The sequence below is a fragment of the Scyliorhinus canicula genome, chromosome 19 (assembly GCF_902713615.1).
Source record: "Scyliorhinus canicula chromosome 19, sScyCan1.1, whole genome shotgun sequence".
Classification (NCBI taxonomy): Eukaryota; Metazoa; Chordata; class Chondrichthyes; order Carcharhiniformes; family Scyliorhinidae; genus Scyliorhinus; species Scyliorhinus canicula.
The window spans coordinates 13,303,582-13,330,747 of NC_052164.1; the positions used below are offsets into that span (position 1 = coordinate 13,303,582).

Below are 27,166 nucleotides of genomic sequence, written 5' to 3' on the forward strand. Positions count from 1 at the left end.
CAGAGCTGGAGTGAGTTTGTTTGTGTCTGTGCAATCACATCTTCGTAAAAGAGAAACAGAGTCCACTTTTTTTTTGAATAATTTTTTTTCACTGACGCAATGAAAAAGTCTGGCTTTGGTCAAAGCAGCCGTTTGATTGCTCTGCCTTCCACATCCAAACCCTCCCCACCGATCAACAGTGGCAGCCGTGTGTACCATCTACAAGAAAACTCACCAAGGTTCCTTAGGCAGCACCTTTCAAACCCACAACCACTACCATCTAGAAGGACAAGGGCAGCAGAGACCTGGGAACAGCACCACCTGGAGGTTCCCCCTCCGAGTCACTCACCAGCCTTACCGGGAGATACATCGTCGTTCCTCACTGTCGCTGGGTCAAAATCCTGCAATCCCTTCCCTAACGGCACAGTGGGTGTGTCGACACATCAGGGACTGCAGCAGTTGAAGAAGGCACCTCACCACCTTCTCAAGGGCAACTAGGAATGGGCAATAAATGCTGGCCTAGTTAGCAATGCCCACATCCCGTAAATTAATTCAAAAAGTACTTGAATTAAATTGCACCTTCATTTAGTGACCTCAGGTGATCTCAAAAATGTTTTATGACCACTGAAGTTCTTTTGAAGTGTGCTCGCTGTCAAAATGACCAGATAGCCAACTTAAAGCCATTGGCTGGTGACCCTCCCCTTGATCATCTTTGCCCCTTTCTTCCAGAGAGGTAAGGGATGTGGCCGCGGAAGTTGAAAAAATGTAACCTTAGGAGTTATAGAGAAATTAGTTCATTAATTGGTTTTCCAGTCCCTATGAACTGTCAGATGCTGCTACAAGGAAAGCTTTACAAAGACAGTAAACCAATAATTAATTCATTTCATGCACAGAAATGGATTGTAGATAATGAATATTGTATAACATATTAATCGTTTATTTGAAGTCAAGGAAAGTGCATTGCTTGTTAATCATTGTTCGTGGACATCATTTAGTGGAAGAGCTGCGAGAAACTCTTGTCATCCAAACATCTGTATTGGATATCTCGTGTTGTGGAGTCTTGTTGGATCCCCAAAGAACTGATTCTCCCTCGGTGGTTGTGACTTCATTGTGCGCTGCTTTGAGTCAAGCAATGCGTTTCAGGATGTCAACGTACGGCAGGATCTTCCATCCCTGCCGAAGCCCCCCCGCCACCCGCTGCGGGTTCCCAGGCGGTGGAAGGTATGAACATCAGGAGACCCCCATCGTCAGCAGTAGGGCTGGAAGATGCCGCCCGCCGCCAGCCAATAGGAAGCCACCTCTGCCACCCCCGCCACTAAACAGCAGCGGTCGGGGGGGGGGGGGGGTTTGCAGGAAACCCCGCTTTTAGTTGTTAAATGCTGAACACTGTTTGTCAGTCTTGAGTTTCAATGGCTGCTGTTATTTAGAAATACAGCCACGTTTTACAAAAGAAACCCACTCCGTCAAATGGCATTTCCCATCCTTTATGTGGGGGAACTGTGGTTTTCCAAGTGTTCAGTGATATTTATTGCTTCGTTTTCAATGATAAGTTTTAGTTATTTCATGACGTAAATGAATGTCCTCTGGTAAATTGAGAAGCAGCGGGCCTTCAGACCAGGTGTAAGAGCCTGTCATACTGAGGGACGATTGGCTATTTGGATTTTCGTTTCCATTGTTGAATGAACGAACCTTCAGGATTTCAAGGTTACCTCAGAAGGAAACCGGCTTCTCCTGGGTGTGTTTAACTCAGTGAAACTCTACAACTGCTCAGAGTGAGTATTTGGAGCATAGTGCCACCTTTTTCAGGCAGCAGTCCCCCCTGAAATGTTAACTTGGGTCTCATTGTGGCTGGCAGTCCCTCGGAATCGAGGGTCACGTCCGTCAGGCTTGTTGAGGCGGATGGTGCTGCGGGAAGGCACCCCATCCCGACACGTGTGCCCGGTGACCACTGCCCACCTGCCGCCTGTGTGCGGTAGCTTGCCCGGGGGCCTCACAAGATATCACTGCCCTGCCCCTGTCGCAAATCCACCGTCGCCACAGGGCATTTGCTTTTGCCTGACCGAGGCCTGTGTGTGACAGTGTTTAGCACGGGACGCCAGTGCGCAGCCGGGTTCCTTATCGTCGTGACAGTTGGTGGCCGGATTCAGTGGAGTGGCCTGGTGGACCACGACGACTGGGGCCACTTGTCCCTTGCCGCCTTCGCCCATCTTTGCAGACACTGGGGCCGCTGGCCTCAGCCTACTCTGCTGTTGAAGAACTTCTTGGATCGTTCTTGGTCTGGAACCTCCCCCTCGACCTTCCTGCCATGGGAGGCCCTACCAGGAGCACACCCACCGTATGGCATCACTTTTGGGTTCTATGGACTATGCACGACTCCACCATGGCACGATGATGATCCTCAGAAATGTCCCGAAGAACCCCAATTAATAGCCGATGGAATATGAGTCGTGCTTACGATGACTATTCACAATTAAATAGGGCACAAGAATTAGGAGCAGGAACAGGCTGCTTGACCCATCCAGCCTGGTGGAGAATTTAGGCAGGGAATTCGAGAGCCTAGGGCCGAGACAGCTGAAGGCACGGCCGCCAATGGTGATGTAAATTGGGGCAGGAGCACCCTTACAGGTCACACAAAAGGTATTTGGGTCTCAGCAACACCAGGTTCCCCACCCCCATGATGGTACACCCCCCTCCAAGGAAGTACCTTACTGTCGACATAATGCGATGGCGTTACATTGTTCAGAGCAGGCAGTTTGCCAGTTTTAACTTAAATGAGGTCCAGGCATCAAAATGGTTTTGCCTGACGCATTCCCTCATGTCAACCATCCATGAGGTAAAATCTACCCTGGTTAGCTCAAAGCTATAGCTCGGATAATCGTTGGGGGCGGCGTGAATCTTGCCCCCGTCAGCTGCCGAATTCTCCGGCGCTGGGGATTTGGAGGGGGCGGGAATCGCACCGCGCCAGTCGGCGGCCCTGGCGATTCTCTGGCCTGCGATGGGCCGAATGGCCGCCCGTTTTCGGCGGTTCCCGCCTGCGTATGTTATGACAGGAACTTACCGGCGGGACCTGGCTCCGCGGGCGGCCTCCGGGGTCCTCGGGGGGGGAGCGGGTGGATCTGGCCCCGGGGGGTGCCCACAACATGATGGCCTGGCCCACGATCGGAGCCCACCGAAATCGGGGCACTCTATTCCTCCGCACCGGCGGGTGTACCGGTCCGCGATGACCGGCGCGGAGATGAACCCCCCCCTGCGCATGCGCTGAGATGACACCAGCACACGCTGGCGCTCCCGCGCATGCGCCAACTCGCAGAGGCCCTTCGGTGCTGGTTGGCGTGGCGCCATGCCCCTTCTGCGCCAGCCGGCATGGCGCAAACCACTCCGGCGTCGGTCTATCCCCTGAAGGTGCGGACAATTCCGCGCCTTCGGGCGGCCAGACACCGGAGTGGTTCGCGCCATTCCTTCGTGCCGGAGTTGCCCAACCCGCCGATTCCCGCAGAATCCCGCCCTTACTGTCAGCTGAATATTTCATAGAATCCCTGCAGTGCAGAAGGAGGCCATTTGGTCCATTGAGTCTGCACCGACCCTCCAAAAGAGTACCCCACCCAGGCTCACTCCCCCTCTCTATCCCCGTAACTGCACCCAATCTTTGGGCACTAAGCGGCAATTTAGCGCGGCCAATCCACCTAACCTGCACATCTTTGGACTGTGGGAGGAAACCGGAGCACCCGGAGGAAACCCACGCAGACACGAGGAGAACGTGGAAACGCCACACAGGACAGTCACCCAAGGTCGGAATTGAACCCGGGTCCCTGGCGCTGTGAGGCAAAAGTGTTCATTACTGTGCCACCGTGCTGCCCTATGTTGGCTAATACCTGCTCAAACCAAGTGATTAAAACCTGCTTTGATTTTAAAAATCCAGATGGTCAAATCGAACTTAGCTTGGCATGGGCGGCACTTGTTCAGCAGCGGGTGTGAAACGGAAATAATAATAATAATCTTTTTTATTGTCACGAGTAGGTTTACATTAACACTGCAATGAAGTCACTGTGAATACTGTCAAACTAGCTGCTTGAGGTGGTCCTACGCCTCTTAGTCAATGGTGACTTGTCATCTTCACTCCTAAATGACACGAGATGGTGTTTGAGTTAATTGACACAATCTCTGGTAGAAACAGAAGTCCTGTCCAACTTCCAGTGCCTGGCAAGTTCTAAGTTACTGTAGAAATGGTTTCTGAAGCTTCCCTGACCTATTAATGCTGTGTCTTGGCACAGCCAGATCACAGAACTATTCTCTTTGGCATTAAGTAATCTTGGCAGCCGTGAAATGAGTTGTTTCCAAATAATTTAGAATGACAACTGGTAATTATTTCAAGCTCGACTTGAAAACCCTAAATACGATGGTACAGCTGCGAATATTGGCACTCACCTTCAGCCCCCACCACCCAGAGGGGTGCTCGGGGTAATTGTGTATCTTCCTTTGACTGTGCATAAACGCAGTGACGATATGGTCACCACTCGGAATTGCCTTGGAAGAAAGTCAGCAATCGGGAGAGAGTTTTGTCGATATTTGACAGAGGAAGCAGTTGAGGGGCCTGCTGAGATATTCCAAAATGCCAGTTGGATTGTAAGGGTCTCACTCAGTCCCACATTCCTGCGTTATTATATATTCAGGCACAGCACAATATTCTTATTTGCCACCTGCCTTCTGGAAGCCTTCCTGTTCCGTACACGATTCCTCTCACCCAGTAAGTTGTCAGTGAACAGACAGACTGTGAACGGTTGCGTGGACAGATTGAAGGAACTGGGGCTGTTCTCCTTGGAGAGGAGACCAAGCGATTTGAGGGAGGTCTTCAAAACCATGAGGAGTCCAGATCGGGAGAAACTGTTTGGTAGGAGGGTTGAGAACCAGAAGAAGATGAACTAAAGGGGAATCAAAGAATGGTTACAGGACAGAAAGGGGCCACCTGACCCTCAGCCTTAATTTCCTGGCCATTTCTGCCGACGGGATTTTCCTCCGACGGTAACCCCCGCCATGGGTTTCCCAGCGGCGGAGGGTGCAAACAATGGGAAACCCCATTGACAGCAGCAGGACTGGAAGACCCCGCCACCGGCCAATGGTGGACACCCCTGCCATGGAAAGGATGGAAAATCCCATACTTTGTGTCCATTCTGTCCCTCCACAGGAGCAATATACCTAATGGCCGTGATTTAGCGGAAATGAGTCCCCTGTCGGGTGCATTTAGCTGGGTGTTTCCTGGCGCTTGTAGCACCAAGAATGATCCCCTATTAAATGGGACTCTGATTCATTCCGAGGCTTTGGTAAGGAATGTCCGCGGAGGCCGCACTGGGTCCCATTTCCTGCACTAAAGAGCTTCGCTTGGCAGTGCAGGAAGAGATTGGGGCTTCTCTGAACCCTCCACCATGGCCTCCAGACCCTCCCAACACTCCAACGTACCACTGATGGGGTCCCCAAACCCCCCCACAGCCCACCTCATACGAGCAGTGCAACCCCGGGCCCAATCCCTAGTGTGGGCAAAATGTCACCCAAGCACATTGGCACTGTCGGTCTGGCAGTGCCCCTGCCAGGCTGGTAGTGCCACTTGGGCAGGCTTGCAGTGCCAGAATGGCACCCAGGTGGCACTGCCAAGGTACCATGTTGGCACTGCCAGGGTGCCCAGGTAGCACTGGGGGGTATCAGGGTACCATCCTGTCCACAGCCCGACCACCCAGGAGACCCTCCCAAGTGCCGGTATGCCTGGTCCATGTTGGTGGAGACCAGTACTAAACAACATTCGCTTGCGGGCCGGAGGCGAGGGGCTTACCTCCCTCACCATGGGTAACTCCAGCGAGAACATAGTCAATTGAGTCTGACTGCAGCAGGCCCGGCAGGAAGACCCCGTCACTGGCCAATGACGGACACCTCTGCCACCACGAAACACGCCACGGGAGGACCGGAAAATCCCACACTATGTGTCCATGCTGTCGCTCCGCAGGAGCAATTCACCTAATGGGCTCAATCTAATAGTCCCACGTGGGGCACGTTTAGGTGTTGCAACCTCAATGGGCGGGATCCAGATTGCGATGCCTCACAAGATCTCGTTAGATCTCACGAGGTGTGACGAGGTCAGTAACACGAGATTTACCGGCCTCGTCGCGTCGTGAGTCGATTGCAACGAGGCCGGGAGATCGCGGCCAATTCCTCGCTCCTGCCTTATATTTATGGCTTTTCACATTTTTCCTTTTCAGAAAATGATTACATTTCCTTTTGAAAAACACCACCATTGACATGACCCAACATGACTCCACATCAGCAAAGTTTGAATCTTCAGTGAAGGGGGATCAAGTGGAGGAGGGGGTGGTGCTGGGTAATCATATTAAAATTTAGTCAAAAGCATAAAAATGTGGTTCTTGCCCTTTGTGGGTGTGAACCTCGCAACGTTCCCAACAAGGGGCGGGGAAATTGGGAAACTCGAACTCGATCTCTCCAGAGAGAACCGCGTATCCCGATTCTCTCAGGATTTTCCCCGGGTCGGCGTTCCTGCGAGCTGCTGACACGGGCTGAAAGAGTTGCTCCAAAGTTTTTTAAAATGTATTTTTATCAGAGTTTTCCCATTTTTACAAATGATGCAACAGACCCTCAAAACTGGTACAGTGCAGCATAATACCTCTGTGCACATCAATGCAGAAAGAGACAGAATTAAACTTGGTGTCTGCAAGAAAAATGGTGAATGGATAAAGTGGAGAATTAGGGACAAGAAGATAAAGGTATGAAAACGGTGCACGCCGTCACGTGTAGTGAGTGCTCATGCAGCCAAAGACAATATCAGGCAAGATTTTTGCATTGTTTTCGGGCGCGCGCCCAAACATACCTTCTTCAATTCCAATTGTACCAGAGGCACTAGTGTGATGAATGTAGAAATTGTTCATATAGATATATCTGTTGCAGTAATATTATTAAATAACCTCGGTTAAGGTATCCAGAGTCTGTGTCTGCTAAAGATGCAATTAAGATAGCATAAAAGTGAGACACTTATTCATTTTAACCATTTACTTGTTTACAAAGAGATGCCTAATGGAACTTTCTTATGAATACTGGAGGTTCCCTGGGGGTGTAGTTAATTAAAGGGATTGTGTTCAGCCTTAGTTAAGATGGTCATGGTCAGTAAGTGGGATAGAGATGGTGTAATTAAATGGAGGAGCCAGGTCTGTAGCAAACAGTTTTGCCATAGGATTTTGTGGTCTGACAAAGACAGAGTTACCTGTGGGCTGTCCCTGAAAGGGACTCTGCTCTCTCTCCAAGCAGTCTTTCCAAGAAAGCTCTATACAAGAGCACAGTGTGTAACCCTGTGTTTGCTACCTTTATTTGCAAGTGACTTTTAATCTGTAATGGGCTTTGCTTAATTGGGAATACAGAAGATATAACAAGGTAGTAGTTAAAGTATTTCCCTGTGTTCTTCGAACTGTTTAACTATTAACTGCCGAGCTAGTTTTCTGTGATGTTAATATGGTTAAGCATGTGTTAATAATGAAGTGTGTTTAAATATAAAAGATCGCTATTTATCAGTGGATTCACTCCTGAGGTGAAGTATCCTTTCCTCATTGTTTTGCAAATTGTGAATTTCTCATCTGGTTTCGTAATATAAATTGGGGTTTGGCCCAGTAACATAACACAAGTGACGCTTTATAATGTATTTTTCTCAGATAAGAGACCTGCATGTATCAGTCAACAATTCTTTAACCCCGAAATAAAGAAAATACAATACAGAAAGGATTTACCAAGACCTAAGGGGATAACTTACATACAACCATCAACTGCAACAAATCCCACAAATCTAGTACAGTACAGACTGTTCATTATTTCAGTGAAAAAAAAATGTATATACAGAAAAGAACAGAAAATCACCCCAGACTTTCCATGTTTAGCACAGTTGCTTCACAGCTCTAGGGTCCCATTTCGATTCCCGGCTTGGGTCACTGTCTGTGTGAAGTCTGCACGTTCTCCCCGTGTCTGCGTGGGTTTCCTCCGGTTGCTCCGGTTTCCTCACACAGTCCAACAACGTGCGGGTTAGGTGGATTGTCCATGCTAAATTGCCCTTAGTGTCCAAAAAATGTTAAGTGGGGGTTACTGGGTTACGGGGATAGGGTAGATACGTGGGCTCCAGTAGAGCCGGTGCAGACTTGATGGGCCGAAAGGCCTCCTTCTGCACTGTAAATTCTATGAAATATTCATACAATTGGTTCAGGTTGTAATCGATGTGGTCGGAAAGGATGGAACGGGACCGAAAAGAATAAGGATTCCCAGGATAACAGGATATTTTGAGGGCCAGGTAGGTATATTTACAAGAATATGTACACAGGGCCAGCAGTTCACGACTTGTTCCCTCTCTCGCCAGGACCACACCGGCCAACTCTTTTTGTACAGCTGCGTTGCCAATGATTGCTCACCACCAACCCCTCCCCCCCCCCCCCCCCCCCCCCCCCCAATTGGGGGGAGCTCATATTCCCCAAGTCTCATGGGGTAACCAATTGTCCCTGGCCAATAGGATCCGGGCAGGTTATAATATCCCTCTCCCCCACCAAAGTCCGAGGCTTCCGCCGCAGACCTTGGCGAAGGAAGGCGCCGGACTTTTTTGGCATCAGGCTGGGTGTAATATGCACGAGGCGCCGAATCGGGCAGCATATAATGACAAGGCGAAAGGCGCTTCCGAGATGAACGGCTGCAAGTCCGTGGGCTGTGGAACCGAGGGATCCCCCTCGGAGGTGTCCTGCATGTCCATCTCGGAGTCAGAGTCGAGAACCTCCTTTATCGCTGCATCCCTATTTTCGTGGTGTTCTGTAGCGACCTTAGCAGACTGTGAACGCGGTGCCAGAGGCAGATCTTCAGGATCAGCACCCACTGTATCTGGACTCTGTAGCTGCAGCAGCTGGAGAAGTGGCTTCCGGGGACAGGAATCTGCGGAAGAGGCGGCTTCCTGGATCTAATGTGGTCAAAATGTTTAAACGTTGAACACGGTCTTGAGTTTGCATCTCTATAAGAGATTGGCCCTGTTGAACCTGGTAAGAGATTGGCCCCGTTCGTCGTAGGATAACGGCAGAGTGCCACTGATCGCCGCAGGCGAACAAACATCAGGTTCCGGGCGCAAACAGCCGGACTGCCCAATGTCGATAAGGGCAATGTGCCTGCCATTCCAGATTTTGCCGTACTTTCACGCCAGTGTCTGGAAAAAGCATGCTGAGGCAGGTACGACGTCTGCGGCCCAGCAGGAGTTCCGTGGGAGCTACCCCAGCCACCGCAAGCAGAGTGGTCCTATAACAAAACAAAAATGAGCCAGTCTAGTGTCCGTGGACCCGGAGGACTGTTTCCTGAGGCCCCGCTTTAATGTCTGCACTGCGCGCTCCGCCAGCCCACTGGTAGCTGGGTGGTACGGGGCGGTGCGAATATGCCGTATACCGTTCATCTTCACGAAACACGTGAACTCCTCACTTGTGAAAGGAGTGCCATTGTCAGTGACAAGCACCTCGGGGAGGTCATGCGTGCTGAAAGGTAAACGCAGCTTCTCTATGGTTGCACGGGATGTTGTTCCCGCCGTCCTATGTGCCTCAAGGTACTTCGAGTCTACATCAATCAATAAGAGGAACATGGATCCTTGAAAAGGGCCGGGGAAATCAGCGTGTATTCGTTCCCAAGGCTGCCGTGGCCATTCCCAGTGATGTAGGTGTGTGGCTGGCGGAAGCTTCTGATGCTCCTGACGGGGAGAAAGTGAAAACTCCACACAGCCGCCCAAGGCCAGAATTGAACCTGGATCCTTGGCGGCGTGAGGGCAGCAGTGCTAACAGCATGGTGGGGCAGAGCTTTTCACAGATGATGGATGCAAGATCACCTGCTCTGTGTCCCGCATCTAATTTTACTGCCTGTGAGTTTTAACATGTTAATCAAGTGTGAGAGGGCACTGCCAAGTAAACTACACACTGTCCTCACCGTATTTCCATCTCCCTGCATTTTCCAACAAGAATTACTGGGTGACAATCATGGGACGCGGACCTTGGCTGATTTTACTCAGCATTGACGGTGAGGTGGTGCTTCTGAATTTGGCATCTTACTGGAAAGCACAGAAATCTATGAGAAAATAGCCAAAAGCACAGTTTACAAGCTTAAATTACAACCTTGTAATCCTGAAGACTCATTATTGGGACAACTTGCAAGCAAAATAAAGGAATGAAATGAAACAATCATCTCAAAAACAAAAATATGATGAGGGTTATCATTTTCTTTCTGACTGGTATAGAATTCAATCAAAGGAGGATGGAAAATGGCTCTGAATGTCATTTTAATTATCATTCTATCTATCTCTGAAGTGCGGATTTTATATCTGCAGATGAATTGGCCAATTGTTTCCGTAATCGATGGAATGACAGACTGGACTGTAAAACTATTTTATCAGACAAGTGTGCTCAAAGTGTGGAACAAACAGGTAAATATAGAGGATAGAGATACTGCATTTTCAGATTTTGAACATTTCACGGAGATTCCCGTGTCTTTTTTGAGGACCACTGTCTTCCCATTTCCCTTTCTTTCCTGAAGACATCGAGGAACACCTTTTTCTGTGAGCACTTTGACCCCTGTTCTGGGAGCTTGGCCTTCAATCTCATAGAGTCGGAGGTGACTGCGGTGGATCCTTGGGTCAGTGGGTGAGGTCAGTGGTTTTTTGGGGGAGTGGGCCAAGAATGGCGGGGATGAGGGGGGGGTGGGGGGAAGTGATGCTCTGGGTATATAAAAATCGAAATACTGACACTCACTGAGGCCACACGAAGCACTATAAATTAAATCAGTCACCTGAGAAAGTACTGGGAATCTTCCAGTTGGCTTCAGTCTCCCTGGATTAAGGTTGTGTAAAGTGGGCAGTTTTGCCTGCTGAACATGTATGGTTGTCAGGATCAGGATCAAGCAGAAATAAATACGGTATTGCCTTTCTTAGTTGAATAACCAGGAGAGTGTCTATATCACACAATGAAAAGGCTCATTTTCATAGAATTTACAGTGCAGAAGGAGGCCATTCGGCCCATCGAGTCTGCACCGGCTCTTGGAAAGAGCACCCTACCCAAGCACATACCTCCACCCTATCCCCATAACCCAGTAACCCCACCCAACACTAAGGGCAATTTTGGACACAACAATTTATCATGGCCAATTCACCTAACCTGCACATCTTTGGACTGTGGGAGGAAACCGGAGCACCCGGAGGAAACCCACGCACACACGGGGAGAATGTGCAGACTCCGCACAGACAGTGACACAAGCTGGGAATCGAACCTGGGACCCTGGAGATGTGAAGCATTTGTGCTAACCACTGTGCTACCATGCTGCCCATTGTTTTGAATCGGGAACAGGCCAGGGCTGCTGGCAAGAGTACTGTTGTGTTAATCACCCTAGGGTAACACGGACTGCAACTGGATGCAGTTGTACTTGAAAGTAGACTCCAAAGCGCTGTAATGTTCTATGTTAAACTTTGATGTTAGTTCAATACGCTTTATTGAACTTGTTAAGCAGTGCACACAGTTCGCTGTGGGTTTGACACTGTTCTAACCTAAGCGTGCTTACTATAACTAACTAGTCCAGACTAGCTCTGAGCCACGTGTAGAAGATGCTAACTGATATATACACCCTGACTGTCACTACAGTTGTCAGCAGTGGAAAGAGGCAGAGTGCTGAAGCCTTGTGTGTTTTATAATGGGAGACCATCCTCTAGTGTTCTGCCTGGTGATTGGTTTTGTTTTGTCCTGTGTGTGATTGGCTGTACTGGGTGTCTGTCACTGCCTGTCCCACATCTCATTATGTGCATGAGTGCACATCGTGACAAGTACAACAATTGATATCAAGTTATCAAGTTGGGGAAGGCAAGGGGATTCCTGGTTGGAAGCAGCAGGGAAGTGGGGGCATGGGGGGGGGGGGGGGGGATTGCGTAACTCATGGCAGCAGTCTTGTCATCCTATTTTAACCCATTACCCAATTCCGGGCTGGGGTTGCCAACCCTCTCGGCATTGGCCTGGAGATTCCAGGAAATGGAGATCAATTTCCAGGATGCTGCTGTTTGATATCCTGCAGAAAGTCATAGGGGGGATTAACAGAAATAGTATTTTTTTTTAAATTCTTTGAACATTTTTCTTTACCAGAGATAAAAATATTGAAAATGGGGATGGGTGAGGGGGGCGGAGGGGGGAGGCTCTTTGACAGTCAAGCAGCATCCAATTGGGAGCTGAGTCTTTTTGCTTTCTAATTGGTATTTAGGAAGGCCGTGCGTCACAAGGCCGGACGTGTTGGTTGGTGAATGGTTGGAGCAAGGTGCAAAATCATGTGACGGATTCTCCAGGAATGCATTCATTCGCAGCTGGCTAACCATGGCCCCAGTGAAGGCGTTAGGCGATCGGTGCCCTTTGAGCCACAGTGCCATACTCAGGCGTTAATCTGAATCTTCTGAAGAGGAGGGAGAAAATGTACTCAATTATTCAAATGGTTGTATTTTTCAGTCGGGAAAGATTCCTACAGAGAAGCAAAGTTCCTCTAACCTCTCAAGCTGCGGCCCAAACCCATGATGAGGAGACTTCAATGTGGTCGAACGTCATTTGGACTTTGCATGCCCTGATAAGAAGATAATTGATAGCAATCAGCTGGAGTGTCTGGAACAGAAACATTGGATTAACGCAGTTCGGCCGGCTGGAAAGTTTATTTTGTCCAGATTGTAGAGAAGATTTGCCCTGTTAGCGGTGCCCAGCCAGCATCCAGCATTCTTACCATATTTGTAGAATATTTTCTATCCGGTGCGGGCCACCTTTTCAGCTTCACGATCTGGTCAAACCACACACCAACAAGAAGCGACAAGTTTTAAATCAAGTAAACAGATAGCAAAAGTAACAACACTGTCACGGAGAACAGAGAAAAGACCAAGTACACGCTTAGGCTTTTCTACTGAATGAAGGGGTTGAACGAACATTAGAAATAGGAGCAGGGGTAGACCATACAGCCCATCGGCCTGCTCCACCGTTCAGTACGATCATTTCTGTTTCAACACCACTTTCCTGGCCTGCTCCCTATATCCCTTGATTCCCCGAGAGACCAAAAATCTGTCTGTCCCAGCCTTAATAATAATAATAATAATAATCTTTATTGACACAAGTAGGCTTACATTAACGCTGCAATGAGGTTACTGTGAAAAGCTCCTAGTCGCCACATTCCGGCGCCTGTTCGGGTACACAGAGGGAGAATTCAGAATGTCCAATTTGCTTAACAAGCACGTCTTTCGGGACGTGTGGGAGGAAACCAGAGCATCCAGAGGAAAACCACGCACACACGTGGAGAATGTGCAGGCTCCACACAGACAGTGACCCAAGCCGGGAATTGAACCTGGGACCCTGGCGCTGTAAAACAACAGTACTAACCACTGTGCTACCGTGCAATGATGCAGCACCCACAATCCCCTGGGGTAGAGAATTCCAATCCTTGGAGTGAAGAAATTTATCCTGATCTCAGTGCTAAATGGTCGAGCCTTTATCCTAGACTGTGCCCCGTGTTCTAGATTTCCCAGACAGGGAACCTTTCAGTGTCTATCCCATCAAGCACCTTTGGAATCTTGGATACTTTAATGATACAAGAAACAAGCTGTCAAATTCACTGTTTGCCTTTCCTGCTTTGCAACATTTGTAAAGATAGTTTCCACACTGTTGGATTTTATTGAGATCTCCATGCGCGTCCTTCAGTGAAAAGATTTCAGCTTCAGTGCCTTTCCCCCCACAGGGGATACGATTTTCTGTGTAGAGGCTGCTTTGAACCTTCAAGACAAGGTCACCCCTGAAATCAATTTTGAACAGCAGCTGCCTCTTAGCTTCGTTTCTGCAGGCTCACAAATGTTTATTTAAAATTTTGCTGAGAGAGAGCCCGCAGCCTTCTCGATTCATGCTGGCCTTTACCTGACTGGGACGTGGCATTCAAAGACCCGTTCCCCATCTTATCTGTCACATCATTTACTACATGAAAAAAGCGAAGACGAAGAAATGGTCAGCAAGAGTGTTATTGGCCATTCAGCAAGGAATGCTGTTGCGAGGACAGAATTAAACGGAGCGGGCTGGGACATGTTTCCTGGTGCTGGCATTAAACTGGTGGGCCCCTCATCATACACCATATAATAATAATAATCGTTTATTGTCACAATTAGGCTTCAATGAAGTTACTGTGAAAAGCCCCGAGTCGCCACATTCTGGCAGCTGTTCGGGGAGGCCGGTGCGGGAATTGAACACGTGCTGCTGGCGTTGTTCTGCAAGCCAGCTGTTTAGCCCACTGTGCTAAACCAACCATATGGTCCATATTTACTCATTTACTTCAATGGAGCCAGATACTGCATCAGGTGCATAGCAGGCAGGCAGCATGATACCAACTATCGGGTAAAATCCTTCTGGTCTCACTTGAGGCTTGAAGGCAAGTCCAGGAGGAAAGTTGGAAAACGGTATATCAGGTTGGTGAGTTGATGCTTTCTCGCCTCCAGCCAATATTGTCAGAGACAGGGGAAGAAACCAGCCACGACTACCCACCTGGCTGCAGAGCAATCATTGAATCCCTACTGTGCAGAAGGAGGCCATTCGGCCCATCGAGTCTGCACCGAACCTCTGAAAGAGAACCAACCTAGGTCCACTCCCGAACCCTATCCACGTAACCCTATGTAACCGCTCGACACTAAGGGGCAATTTAGCATGGCCAGCCTACCTAACCTGCACATCTCTGGACTGTGGGAGGAAATTGGGGCACCCGGAGGAAACCCATGGATACACAGGGCGAATGTGCAAACTCCACACAGACAAATCTGCTGTGAGCCTCACTCTACTGTGCAGATTCCCGAGGTACCTGAGGCTTTGGGATTCATCCCCCTTGCCTCGGAGACCTCAGGCGAGCGCCGTTCAGCACTCGTCCCCGCAAAGGGGGACCAGATGGAACAGCACGCGTGGGGGTCTCCCAGGGGATCAGAGGCCCCCAGATGCATATCCTTTGGGCAGGGTGGTGCCTGGCACTGCTCTTTCCATTTGGGCACCCTGGCAGTGCCACCTGGGTACAAGCCTGGCACTGCCAAGGTGCCCAGGTGGCACTGCCAGGGTGCCTGGTTGACGCTGCTGAGATCCCAAGCTGGCATTTTTTGCACGTGCGATCGGGCCTGGGGTACTGGGCATGGTTGTTGTGGAGTGTGTGTGTGTGTGTGTGGGGGGGGGGGGGGGGGGGGGAGACCAGGAGGAACCCTCCCATAATGAGGGGGAGATCGAGAATCATTTTGGTGGCCTTGGAGATTAGGACGCCATTTTTAAATGGCGCTACACTTGGGAGTTCCGAAAGCGGAGCTCCCCACTGTACAAAACGGGGCTATGTGCAACTTCGGCCGCGCGTTCCCCATTCAGGCCCCTGCGAACGCTGGGAAACACGCAACCAAACAAGCTCGCTAGGGGATTTTGTTCCCTTTTGGGAAAACTGCGTCCTTGGTCTAATTAGTCGCTATTCAGATCATTTTGTACCCAGGCTCATCCCAATAACATTCCCCTTTCAGAGGTGCTGCTTCAATACATGAGATCAGGAATTTCTGGAGAACAATACAATTGTATACCAGTGCATCAAATTAAATATTCGCCAGGTCCTGTGTCCTGTGACGTCCATATCTGGTCCAGCCTGCAGAGTGTCTTCTGGTATCTCATGGGTTAATGTCTCATAGTGTCCTGACATCTTGATGTGATGATTTTCATATATGGCTGAACCAATTTAAATGATTAAGTGAGCATTTGTGGAAAGATTGGGGACATTTCTGGGATTTTCCCAGTAGAGGTCCCCCCACTTTTACCATCGCCCTCCCCCTCAGCGGGCATCAGTGAGCTGCTGCTGCAGCCTCAGGCCACCTTCTGCGTGGGTTTCCCATTTATTTTGTAGAAGTTTGAACCGCTTGAGAGGGCTCCTCAAGATGGAGGAACGCTCATGGTCCCCCACCTACATGGGCAGCACCCACCATCAGTCAGGCTGTGTCCTTCCAAAGATGGGGGCCCTCAGCTTAAGGAATCCGCCCACTGCCGTTAATTAGTTTTGAGACAGGATGGCGACCAATTAGGAGGTCATCTCCAGAAGACCATGCCCGCTGACAGGACCCGGAAATGGTCCCAACCCGTGACTGTTTTTAAAGGGGATGAATGTGGGTGATTGCCCGAAATCCAATTAATAATTTTTTTACCCATGACTGAAGGAATTGAACCTTTTCAGAAGTCTATCATTGTGCAGCATTGGTGAAAACAATAATAAAATATTTATCTCCGATTGCTTAACATATATTGATTTTCCTTCTGTGAAGGATATCGGAGCTGGGCACTTTTCCACCCAGTGTCAACGTACGAATTCCAAGGTGAACTGTAGATATACTTTAGCCATAATCTCACAACAGCATTTGCTAATGAGCCAGTGGAACATTTCCCTCACCTTACGGCCTGAGAGAGAGGCTGACAATTTAGCGGCAATATGTTACAATTCTGGCAGCGAATTGAGTTTTGGATTCATACTTATGAGAAACTGAATTGAGACTGCTGAACACCAGCAAAGATTCAGGCCCATCAATCTAATGCTCGAGCAGTAAGCATTTCAGAGAGAAATTATTTTAGCGTCATACACCACAGTCTCTTGTTCTGTATGAGATTAAATCGAGATCCCTTTTTGCTCTATCAGACAAATGTAAGAGGTCGCACTGCACCATTTGAAGAAGAGTCAGGATTTGTTTCCTGTTGTCCTGGCCTATATTTATCCCGGAACTAACATCAGTTTATCCAGTCCTTGCTGTTTGTGGAATCTTGCTGTACCTCAGCAGGGTGCTGCGATTCCTACAGCAGAACAGCGACTATATCTCAACATGGCCAGAAAGTGCGTTGAGAGCGTCTTGACGTTGTAAAAGGCAAATCTTTCCTATTTTGTCTGGGAGGTGATTTTCTTTCTCTACTTTTCTATCGGGAAGAACATTCCGCAATATCTATCATCGGCAAATCCTTTTTTGTTAATTCACTTTGACGTCAAACGAGTTAGCAGCTGTCAGCAGAATGTGGAAGGAACTGGAGCAGGAACAAACAGTAAATACATATTTTAAATTCCACAAAATGATTCAATCCCAGCTTATCTTTCTACTGATGATGTGCTAAAAGTCTTGCACTTTCTGTAAGTGCCACCCTTAATTCTCTTCCTCCACACCGATTTGTCCCATAATCTTTTTATTAACCTAATGCCGTTTGTTGTTGATCCACTTTTCGCACCTAATGGCGCACAAGGCAGACTTTCATCTGTTTCCATAGTAAATTATTCCTGGAACAGGTTGCTAGCCTGTCACCAAAGGCTTGAGGGACACCAACGGTTAAGCCGTGGGCAGCACAGTGGTTAGCACTCACAGCGCCAAGGACCCTGGATCAATTCCAGCCTTGGGTCACTGTCTGTGTGGAGTTTGCACATTCTCCCCATGTCAGCGTGGGTGCTCTGGTTTCCTCCCACAGATGTGCCGGTTACGTGGATAAAATTACCCCGATTGTCCAGGGATGTGCAGGTTAGTTGGGGTTACGGGGACTGGGCAGTGAATTGGGCCTATCTGGTGTGCTCTTTAGTAGATCGGTGTAGACCCAATGAGCCAAATGGCCTCATTTTGCACTGTTGGGATTCAATTGATTCTGTATAAACATTACCCACTGCACCACAATGTACTTCCATCACTTTACACCTCATAAAGAGGCTATTCCGCCATTTGAGTCCATGCCAAAGCTGTATGAGCCCATCGCGCTTGGTTTCCAAGGTAGATGGACGGAAGTATTTTTCTGACTTCTAGTGACCTTAGGGAGGTCAGTTAGCTCAGTTGAATGGACGTCTGGTTCGTGATGCGGAGTGACGCCATCTGTGGCGCGGGTTCAATTCCCCTACTGGCTGAGGTTAATCATGAAGGCCCCACCTTCTCAACCTGAGATGTGGTGACCCTCAGGTTAACTCACCACCAGTCAGCTTTCAAAGGGGTCAGCAGCCTATGGTCCTCTGGGACTGTGGCGACACTGCATTTGTAATTTCATTACATTATTAATTGGTGCACTCACCCTTATAAGACGGTGTATCATCTGGCTTATTGGCACCAATATAATGAGAGGTCCTTGGGCATATTATCGTTGCTGCCAGTGAATTTAAGACAAGGTGCAGGACTACATGCTGAGGCATGCACTCCAGCTTGGGGCAACCACTGCGATGCGGTAAGGCCACTGTAACAGGTAACCATGTAAAACCCCTCAGACTGTGTGCTTCATCCTAACTGTATGTAACTGTGTTTGGAACCAATTGTACTCCCTGTAATGAAAATTTTGAAACGGATGTAATGCTCTCATTACTGAATTGAAGCACCTCAGGGTGCATCTTGACCTTTGGAGAAAATGTGAATGCTATTGTACTTTGCTGTTATAACAATTTGAAATGTTTTTGTACTATTTCTTTCAGAGATTTTATGAATAAAGTATATTTTTGCAAATAAAAGGATTTAAGGACAGAATGGAATCTCAGATTCAAGTCGTTGCACAATGTGAGGCCTTTGGTATTATTTAAAAATCTGGGTAGATTAGTATCATTAAATTAATTAGTATTTTGTATATGTTGTGTTGTTTATAACTTAAGAGGTAATTTAGCATGGCCAATCCACCTACTCTGCACATCTTTGGGTTGTGGGGGTGAGACCCATGCAGACACGGGGAGAATGTGAAAATTCCACACGGACAGTGACCCAGGGCTGGGATCGAACTCAGGACCTTGGCTCTGTGAGGTGGCAGTGCTAACCGCTGGGCCACTGTGTCATTTCCGCTTTTACCATTTAAAAAAAAAATTCAGAGTACCCAATTCATTTTTTACAATTAATGGGCAATTTAGTGTGCCCAATCCACCTACCCTGCACATCTTTGGGTTGTGGGGGTGAAACCCACGCAAACACGGGGAGAATGTGCAAACTCCACACAGACAGTGAGCCAGAGCCGGGATCGAACCTGGGACCTCGGCGCTGTGAGGCTGCAATGCTAACCACTGCGCCACCTTGCTGCCCTCCCTCTTTTACCATTTTAACAAATATTTATTGATTGTACCCTGGCCATTTCCTTTCAGGGTGTCATACAGCCCATCATAGCCACACAAGGCAGTGTGTGTTGTGTGTTCTAAAGCTCAAGAATTATGTTGACAACACCATGGTTAAATCAAACACCTTTTTTTATTCTTTCATGAGATGTGGGCATTGCTGGCGAGCACCAATATTCGCCCATCCCTCAATGCCTTTGAACTGAGTGGCTTGTTGGGTCATTCCAGAGGGCAGTTAAGAGTCCACCACATTGCTGCAGATCTGGAGTCACATTTAGGCCAGACCAGGTAAGGATGGCAGATTTCCTTCCCGAAGGGGCATTAGCCAACCAGATTGGTTTCTACAATAATCAACAATGGTCATTATTAGACTTTTAATTCCAGATATTTCTTTGAATTCAAATTCCACTATCCATGGGTAGAATTTGACCCCGAGTCCCAGACCATTACACTGGGTTAACACACCAGTGACAATGTCACTAGGCCAGTACCACCATGAGATAGTAGAAGCTCCAATCACATCACTTACTGTCTCAGTTTACTCAAAATGTCATGGTTTTGTGGGTAAATGTTAATATTATTCAACATTCCTCGTTTTGAAGCAACATCCCCAAATTTATTATGTCTTTCAAGCTGAACGCTGATGGGTCTCGGATTTAATCACAAAAAATTGGGAATAAAACAGGTAAGTGTTTCATTTCTTTTGAACGCTTCCTTTTTTAAAATCCGTTACTTTATCAGAGTTACAATGCCGGAACTTAGAGTGTGGACAGGGTCGAATCCCTAATCCAGCTCCTTGCCTGCTCCTAAAAACGATTCAAATTGAATCCAATTCATGGTCTCCACAAGAGAGACATACCAGATCCAGGAATTACACCTGACCTCACGCTCATTGTGGTAGTATGACTAGGGGTATTACGGTACCAGGGAGTGTGAGCTGCCATTGGTGCAGAGGGCTCGCTGCCCATTGGCCCAGGTATCGTGTTTCTCCGTATTCCTATTGGCTAAGAGGGAGGTAGCTCTGCCTACGGGGCGGGGTATAAGAACCCGTGTCTCCCAGCAGCCAGGCCATTTCTGTACATCTGCTGCCGGGCTCACTTCTTGCTGATTAAAGCCTTTCGTTTCGGACTTCACCTATGTTTCGTGTCCATTGATTGTGCATCACTCATTTTAGCCAAAAGGCCGAGAAGCGATCTTTTGAACACTTCATGACAAAGGGTTAGCACCTTATTTAGATTTGACAATCGAGAGTTTAAGGCTAGAACGATGCCTCAAATTATGTTCATCAATTTGATTGTGAAGTACTGGGGAGGAGAAATTTCACACGTTACTGGCCCAAAACTCCCTTAACAGCTCATTACAAGTACATGCATAATGGAACCAAACATGATCACATCAGCATGGTTGAATATTTAAGAAACTGCAAAGTATCCCTGATTTGAAAGCATGATTGTTTCGGCCTGTACCCACACATTCCAAGCTTGTGGTTCACAGTACATAGATTCAAATCAAATAATGCATTTGCCAGATTTGTGCTTTTAATTGATGAGTCTCTTTGTGATAATGGGAACTGCCAATGGCTTTGAATATATTTGCTACTGTTCTCCAGAAGTGCTTGATTGACATCGGTATCAGAATTAGCGGAGCGGTAATCCAGTCCTGTAGTGCAGCGAGTGCATGATAGTGCCCTCTCAAGAGCAATTTTCTCTACGCATTTGCGAGGCATGTTCAGACTGACGAGATTAAATCCCTAAAAAGCAAACAGCCAGATGTTAATCTTGCTACTTTATTTTCTCTTCGATCTCCATGTGCACAGTGCTGTGGCAAAACAGCTTGAAATAACCTGAAGGTGAGGCAGTGCTGCCAATCATGTGAGAGGTTTCACTGCAGTTGTTGGGAAGCTGTTAAAAGCAATTTATTCCTATGGGGAGGTTTCTAGACCAATTAACCTCTGTGTTTTCTGGCAAGTTAATATATTTAATCATAATTCTGTCAGTGTGAGAAAGTCACCGCAAGAATTAATCTGGTGATACACAATGAAACAAATTTAAAACATTCTAGATTTCCTTCGGCTGAATTTCAGCAAGTCTTCTCGCGCTCAACTCCTCTCCTCGCGCTCAACTCCTGGTGGACATTTGGACCTTTTCGGCAGTGGCTGCATGAGTCCCACAGCACAGAACTGTCAAGATTAACACTGGTGTGTGGGTGGCAACAGGGGGAAGGTAACCACTGTGCTCCCTAACCCCAGGCGCAGTACGGCAGTGGGACAGGAGGGTCCATGAATCCAGCAGAATGGTGCTGTCTATGAAGACGAGCTCGTCGTGGAGATGGGCGGCCCCCTGCAGAGTGGTGAACAGCCCATCAGGAGCAGCGCAGGACGATGGCAGTGTTGCACTCACCTGGAAACCTCTGATGAACCGAGGACCACCTTTAGCACAGCCCTCTTTAGCACTCGGGTTTGATGCTGCTGTGATTTCCCAAGACACAAGATTGGAAGGCCTGACAGGACACCAGTGGGCAACTGCTTTCTTTAATATTTAGAGTACCAATTTTTTCCCCCCAATTAAGTGGCAATTTAGCGTGGCCAATCTACCTAACCTGCACATCTTTAGGTTGGGGGGGGGGGGGGGTGAGACCCACGCAGATACGGGGAGAATGAGCAAATTCCACACAGACAGTGGCCCAGGGCCGGGATCGAACCCGAGTCCTTGGCGGTGTGAGGCAGCAGTGCTAATGACTGTGGTACCGTGCTGCCCAAGTGGGCAACGGCTTTAATGAGCATTTATGAGATGCAAATGAATGCAAATCGATTCATGCCACCTGCCAGTGGGAAGTGCGACCCGCCATTAGGAGAAGTGCAACATAATATTACGTGGGAGACTAGGAACCAAATAGGGCTGGAATGGTGTTTATTATAAATAAAGGTGAATCATAAGGATGAAGGAAAATAGGGTCTGGAAGAAGGACATGACCAGTGTCTTTGCAAATGTTTCCTTCCAAGTGTTTAAGACGTTTCAAATTATACCTTTAATATACTCGATTGGAATAATATTGGAACCATAGAATTTCTACACTGCAGAAGGAGGCTGTTCGGCCCATCGAATCTGCATCGACCCTATGAAAGAGCACCCTCCCTCGGCTCACTCCCCACCTAACTACATATCCCTGGACACTAGGAGGCAACCACAGTAAGAAGTCTTACAACACCAGGTTAAAGTCCAACTGGTTTGTTTCTAATCACTAGCTTTCAGAGCTCTGCTCCTTCCTCAGTTGATTGAAGAGGTATGTTCCAGAAACATATATATATAGACAAAGTCAAAGATACAAGACAATGCTTTGAATGCGAGCATTTGCAGGTAATTAAGTCTTTACAGATCCAGGGGTAGGGGTAACCCCAGGTTAAAGAGGTGCGAATTGTCTCAAACCAGGACAGTTGGTAGGATTTTGCAAGCTCAGGCCAGATGGTTGAGGATGAATGCAGCATGAATCCAAGGTCCCGGTTGAGACCGTACTTGTGTGTGTGGAACTTGGCTATAAGTTTCTGCTCGGCGACTTTGCATTGTTGCGCGCACTGAAGGCCGCCTTGGAGAAAGCTTACCCAGAGATCAGAGGCTGAATTCCCTTGACTACTGATGTGTTCCCCGACTGGAAAGTCACCCTGGGAATTGCACCTGGGTCCCTGGAGCTTTGAGACAGCAGTGCTAACTACTCTGCACTGTGCCACCCTTTGTAGTGTTCTGGGCCAGGGTTTAGAGAACCCCAAAGTGTATCATGGAATTCACCTGAACCCACAACTTTTAATAGATTGTGGTATGGGGAGCACACAGTCCACTCTACGGGTGTGGTACAGCAGAAAAGGAAAAGTATTTCTTAAAAACAAAACAATGTTTATTCTATGAACGCAAGTTAACCTTTTTTATAACAAACAGTGAACATCTAAGCAACCATTAATTCAAATACAACCCCAAAGACGACAACACTAAGTAACCTGTATGCTGCTCTTTTACACCCAAAAGACTTAACAAACCTTCAAACAGGAGCACATTAGGTTCACATTCACTATTGAGACCTTTTACAATTCTGAGTTCACCAAATGATCCATAGATAGTCTTTGGATGGCAGAGATCAACAATACAGCTCTTTGTTTAAACTTCAGATGCAGCTCACTGAAAAAAAGCAGAAGTAGTGCTCAGCTCCATCCACACTCTGACATCACTCCAGTAACATGAGCAGCTCTATTTCTTAATGGTACATTTCTTAAACATCCATTTCTTGAAGGTACTCTCACATGACAGTAGTATATTGTAATATTGTTGTAGTAATGTAATATTATAGTTGTAATGAACTCCAATTGGCTTTATTGGTTGGCCAATTGGAGTATGAGCTCCATTGAGGGGGCCCATATAATCACCTGTGTAGGCTTTGTGAGCAGTCTTAAGTTGACTGGACTGCTAGCAGCACTGTTTGTAGCTGCTCCTGTAATATCGTTATTGTAAATAAATATTGGTGTGGTGACAGAACTCCTGCCTCCCGTGGATTACTACAGTGGCGACGAGGAAAACTACGAATTTTGCGGAGACCAGCCGCCGCAATCGGAGGGTAAGCCTTGTCATTTTAAAAATGCCGTTTTTTGGGAGGTTAGAGGCATTCGACCCGGCTATTGAGGACTGGTCTCAGTATGTGGAGAGAATGTGTTACTTCTTCCGGGCAAATGATATACTGATGGACGAAAGGAGACTGCTTATCCTGTTGTCGGCGTGTGGACCCTCCGCTTTCGCCATTATACGTAGTCTGACTTATCCCGATGCGCCGGACACAAAAACTTTCCAAGAAGTAACGGAATTGGTGAAAGAGCACTACGATCCAAAACCACCCCTCATTTTGCGTAGGTACAGATTCTACACAGCGAAGCAGGAAGACAGAGAGTAGTCACAAATTTCTTGACCCGCCTGAGAAGGCTGGCAGAAAAATGTGAGTTCGGCCCGACGCTAAATGAAATGCTTCGGGACCGGTTAGTGTGTGGTATAAACGACCTCACAATACAGAAACGCCTGTTGGCGGAAACAGAGCTAGACTGCAGGCAGGCGTTACAGCTCGCACTGTCCCTAGAAAAGGCAGCAAGTGGGGCGCAGGAACTACAGGGCACGCCAATGGAGGTAGATACCTGTGAGAGGGACTACCACAACGGGTCCTGCTACCAGATAGCCGCTCTCAGGAAAAACCTGAGGAATAGAGGGAAAAAGGAAAACCCTAGAACTGCCCCCAAGTCTGCCAGGACTAACTGGAGATAGAGGGAAGTACCGGCTGAGGCTCCCCAACAGAGAAGAACCATTTCTGGCACCAGACAGAGTGGGGTAACAATGACAGAAACCCTAAAAGGAGGTGGCAAAAGAGGAATAACAGGTGGGGACGCAGGGAAGTACACAACCTAGACGCCCCATCCTCCTCCGAAGGCGAACAATTATATAATATTACAACGAAGAAAGCAGAACCCATTAGGATTACCCCACGGGTGAACGGGCGGCCGACAATAATGGAAATAGACACGGGTGCGGCCGTATCAGTAATGGGAGTGGCAGCATTTAGAAAAATCAAAGATGGACTCCAGCCACTAACCCTAACAAAAACATCGACAAAACTTAAAACCTACACGGGGGAATCCCTGGAAGTTCTAGGCACGACTCATGTACCTGTGGAATATGAGAAACAATTGCTCCGATTACCGTTGACGATAGTAGAGGGCTCCGGACCGAGCTTAATTGGACGGAACTGGCTGAAAGACCTAAAATTAGATTGGATGAAAATTTTCCAGAGTGGAAGCGGGCAGTTGAGTGGAGTACTCCAAAAATACCCGGAGGTCTTCCAGGAAGGTTTGGGGGAAATCATAGGCGCCAAAGCAACTTTGCACGTGGATCCAGAAGCCCTTCCGAAATTTTGTAAGGCCAGGCCGGTACCTTTTGCATTAAGGAAGAAAGTAGATGACGAAATAGAAAGGTTACGGCGCGACGGCATTATCAGACCAGTACAGTTCTCGGAATGGGCAGCGCCGGTGGTACCAATTTTGAAGCCAGGCGGCTCGATACGTCTCTGTGGAGATTTCAAACAGACAGTAAACAAATACGCACTGCTGGACAAATACCCAATCCCGAAAATAGACGACCTATATGCCAAATTGGCAGGTGGGCTTTTGTTCACGAAACTAGACATGAGCCACGCCTACCTGCAGTTAAAACTGGACAAGGGCTCCCAGAAGTTCGCTACGATCAACACCCTGAAGGGCCTTTTTCGTTATACTAGGCTACCTTTTGGAGTGTCATCAGCCTGCGCTATATTCCAGCGTACGATGGAAAATATTCTGCAGGGACTACCGCAGGTGGCGATTTATTTGGACGATGTCTTAATCACGGGTAGGACAAACAGGGAACACTTAAGGAACCTGGAAGAAGTGCTCAGGCGTTTCGCAAAGGCAGACGTACGGCTAAAAAGGGAAAAATGTGTTTTTCTGGCCCCACAAGTGACGTACCTGGGATATAAAGTAGACGAGTCAGGCTTACATCCATTAGAAGAGAGTAAGGGCAATAAAAGAAGCCCCAGCTCCCACCACGGTCCAGGAGTTACGATCATTTCTAGGGTTGGTAACCTATTATGGAAAATTTATTGAAAATAGGGCGCCCATCCTGGAACCCCTCCACCAGCTACTAAAAAAGGGGCAAGAATGGAAATGGTCCGCCTGCCAAAACCGAGCATTTAGGGACATTAAGGAACAGCTGTCATCCGGAAATGTCCTAGAGCATTATGATTCAAGAAAGGAGTTGGTGGTCACTTGTGATGCATCCCCCTATGGGGTAGGAGCCGTCTTAGCCCATAGAGGAAGGAATGGGGAAGAACGGCCAATAGCCTATGCTTCGAGGACCTTGGCGATGGCTGAGAGGAAATACGCCCAAATCGAGAAGGAAGGACTGGCGGTGATATTCGCAGTAAAAAAATTTCACCAGTATCTGTACGGGCGGAAATTCACCATAGTGACGGACCATAAGCCGTTATTAGGGTTATTAAAAGAAGACAAGTCCCCCCGATTGCATCAGCTAGAATCCAACGCTGGGCGTTGCTACTGGCGGCATATAGATACGTTCTGGAGCACAGACCGGGAATGCGAGTAGCACATGCAGATGCTTTGAGCAGACTTCCCCTCCCGGACACTCCGCCGCAAATACCAAAAGTAGAGGAGACAGTAATGACTCTAAATTTTTTGGACACCCTACCAGTAGACGCACAACATATTCGGTTGTGCACGCAAAAAGACCCAGTTTTAGCCCAGGGGAAGCATTTACTGCTAACAGGGGAACTGGAAAGACCAGTGGAGCCCCAGATGCACCCATACTGGAGCAGAAGGGACCAAATAACCGTAGAAGACGTTATCCCATTATGGGGAGCCCGGGTAATCGTCCCAGCTCAGGGCCGTCAGGCAATGTTAACTGAGTTACATCACGGACAGCCAGGGGTGTCTAAAATTAAGATGCTAGCTCGAAGCTACGTTTGGTGGCCAGGTTTGGACACAGACATAGCAGCCTTGGTACGTCGGTGCCAGGAGTGCCAACAGGGGCAAAGAGTGCCACCAGTGGCGCCATTGCACCCGTGGGAATGGCCAGGCAGACTGTGGACCCGCCTGCATATTGACCACGCCAGCCCTTTCATGGGCTCAATGTTTTTGGTGATAGTGGATGCCCACTCCAAATGGTTGGACATCCACCGGGTAAACACAGCAAGCACAGCATCGACAATTGAAAAGCTCAGGGCCTCGTTTGCAACACATGGACTTCCGGAGGTATTGGTGTCGGGCAACAGAACGGCATTCACAAGTGGGGAATTTGGAAAATTCCTGAAGGAAAATGGAGTCCGTCACATCAAAACGGCCCCTTACCATCCAGCGACCAACGGCCTGGCAGAGAGAGCGGTCCAGACACTTAAAGCGGGACTCAAGAAGCAGCCGGCAGCGTCAATAGACACAAAGCTCTCCCGCTGGCTGTTTGATTACAGGACCACACCGCAT

General features: G+C 48.1%; 1 long non-coding RNA gene across 1 annotated transcript in view; it reads right to left on the reverse strand.

The window, feature by feature from the left end:
- Positions 1–9,928: 9,928 nt before the first annotated feature.
- The window catches only part of LOC119954383, a 92,440-nt gene continuing 75,202 nt past the window's right edge, over positions 9,929–27,166 (reverse strand). The window contains exons 2-3 of the long non-coding RNA XR_005458225.1: positions 12,543–12,615; positions 9,929–10,095 (exon numbers count right to left, since the gene is read on the reverse strand). This is a non-coding gene — a long non-coding RNA (uncharacterized LOC119954383). The remainder of the gene's footprint in view (positions 10,096–12,542; positions 12,616–27,166) is intronic.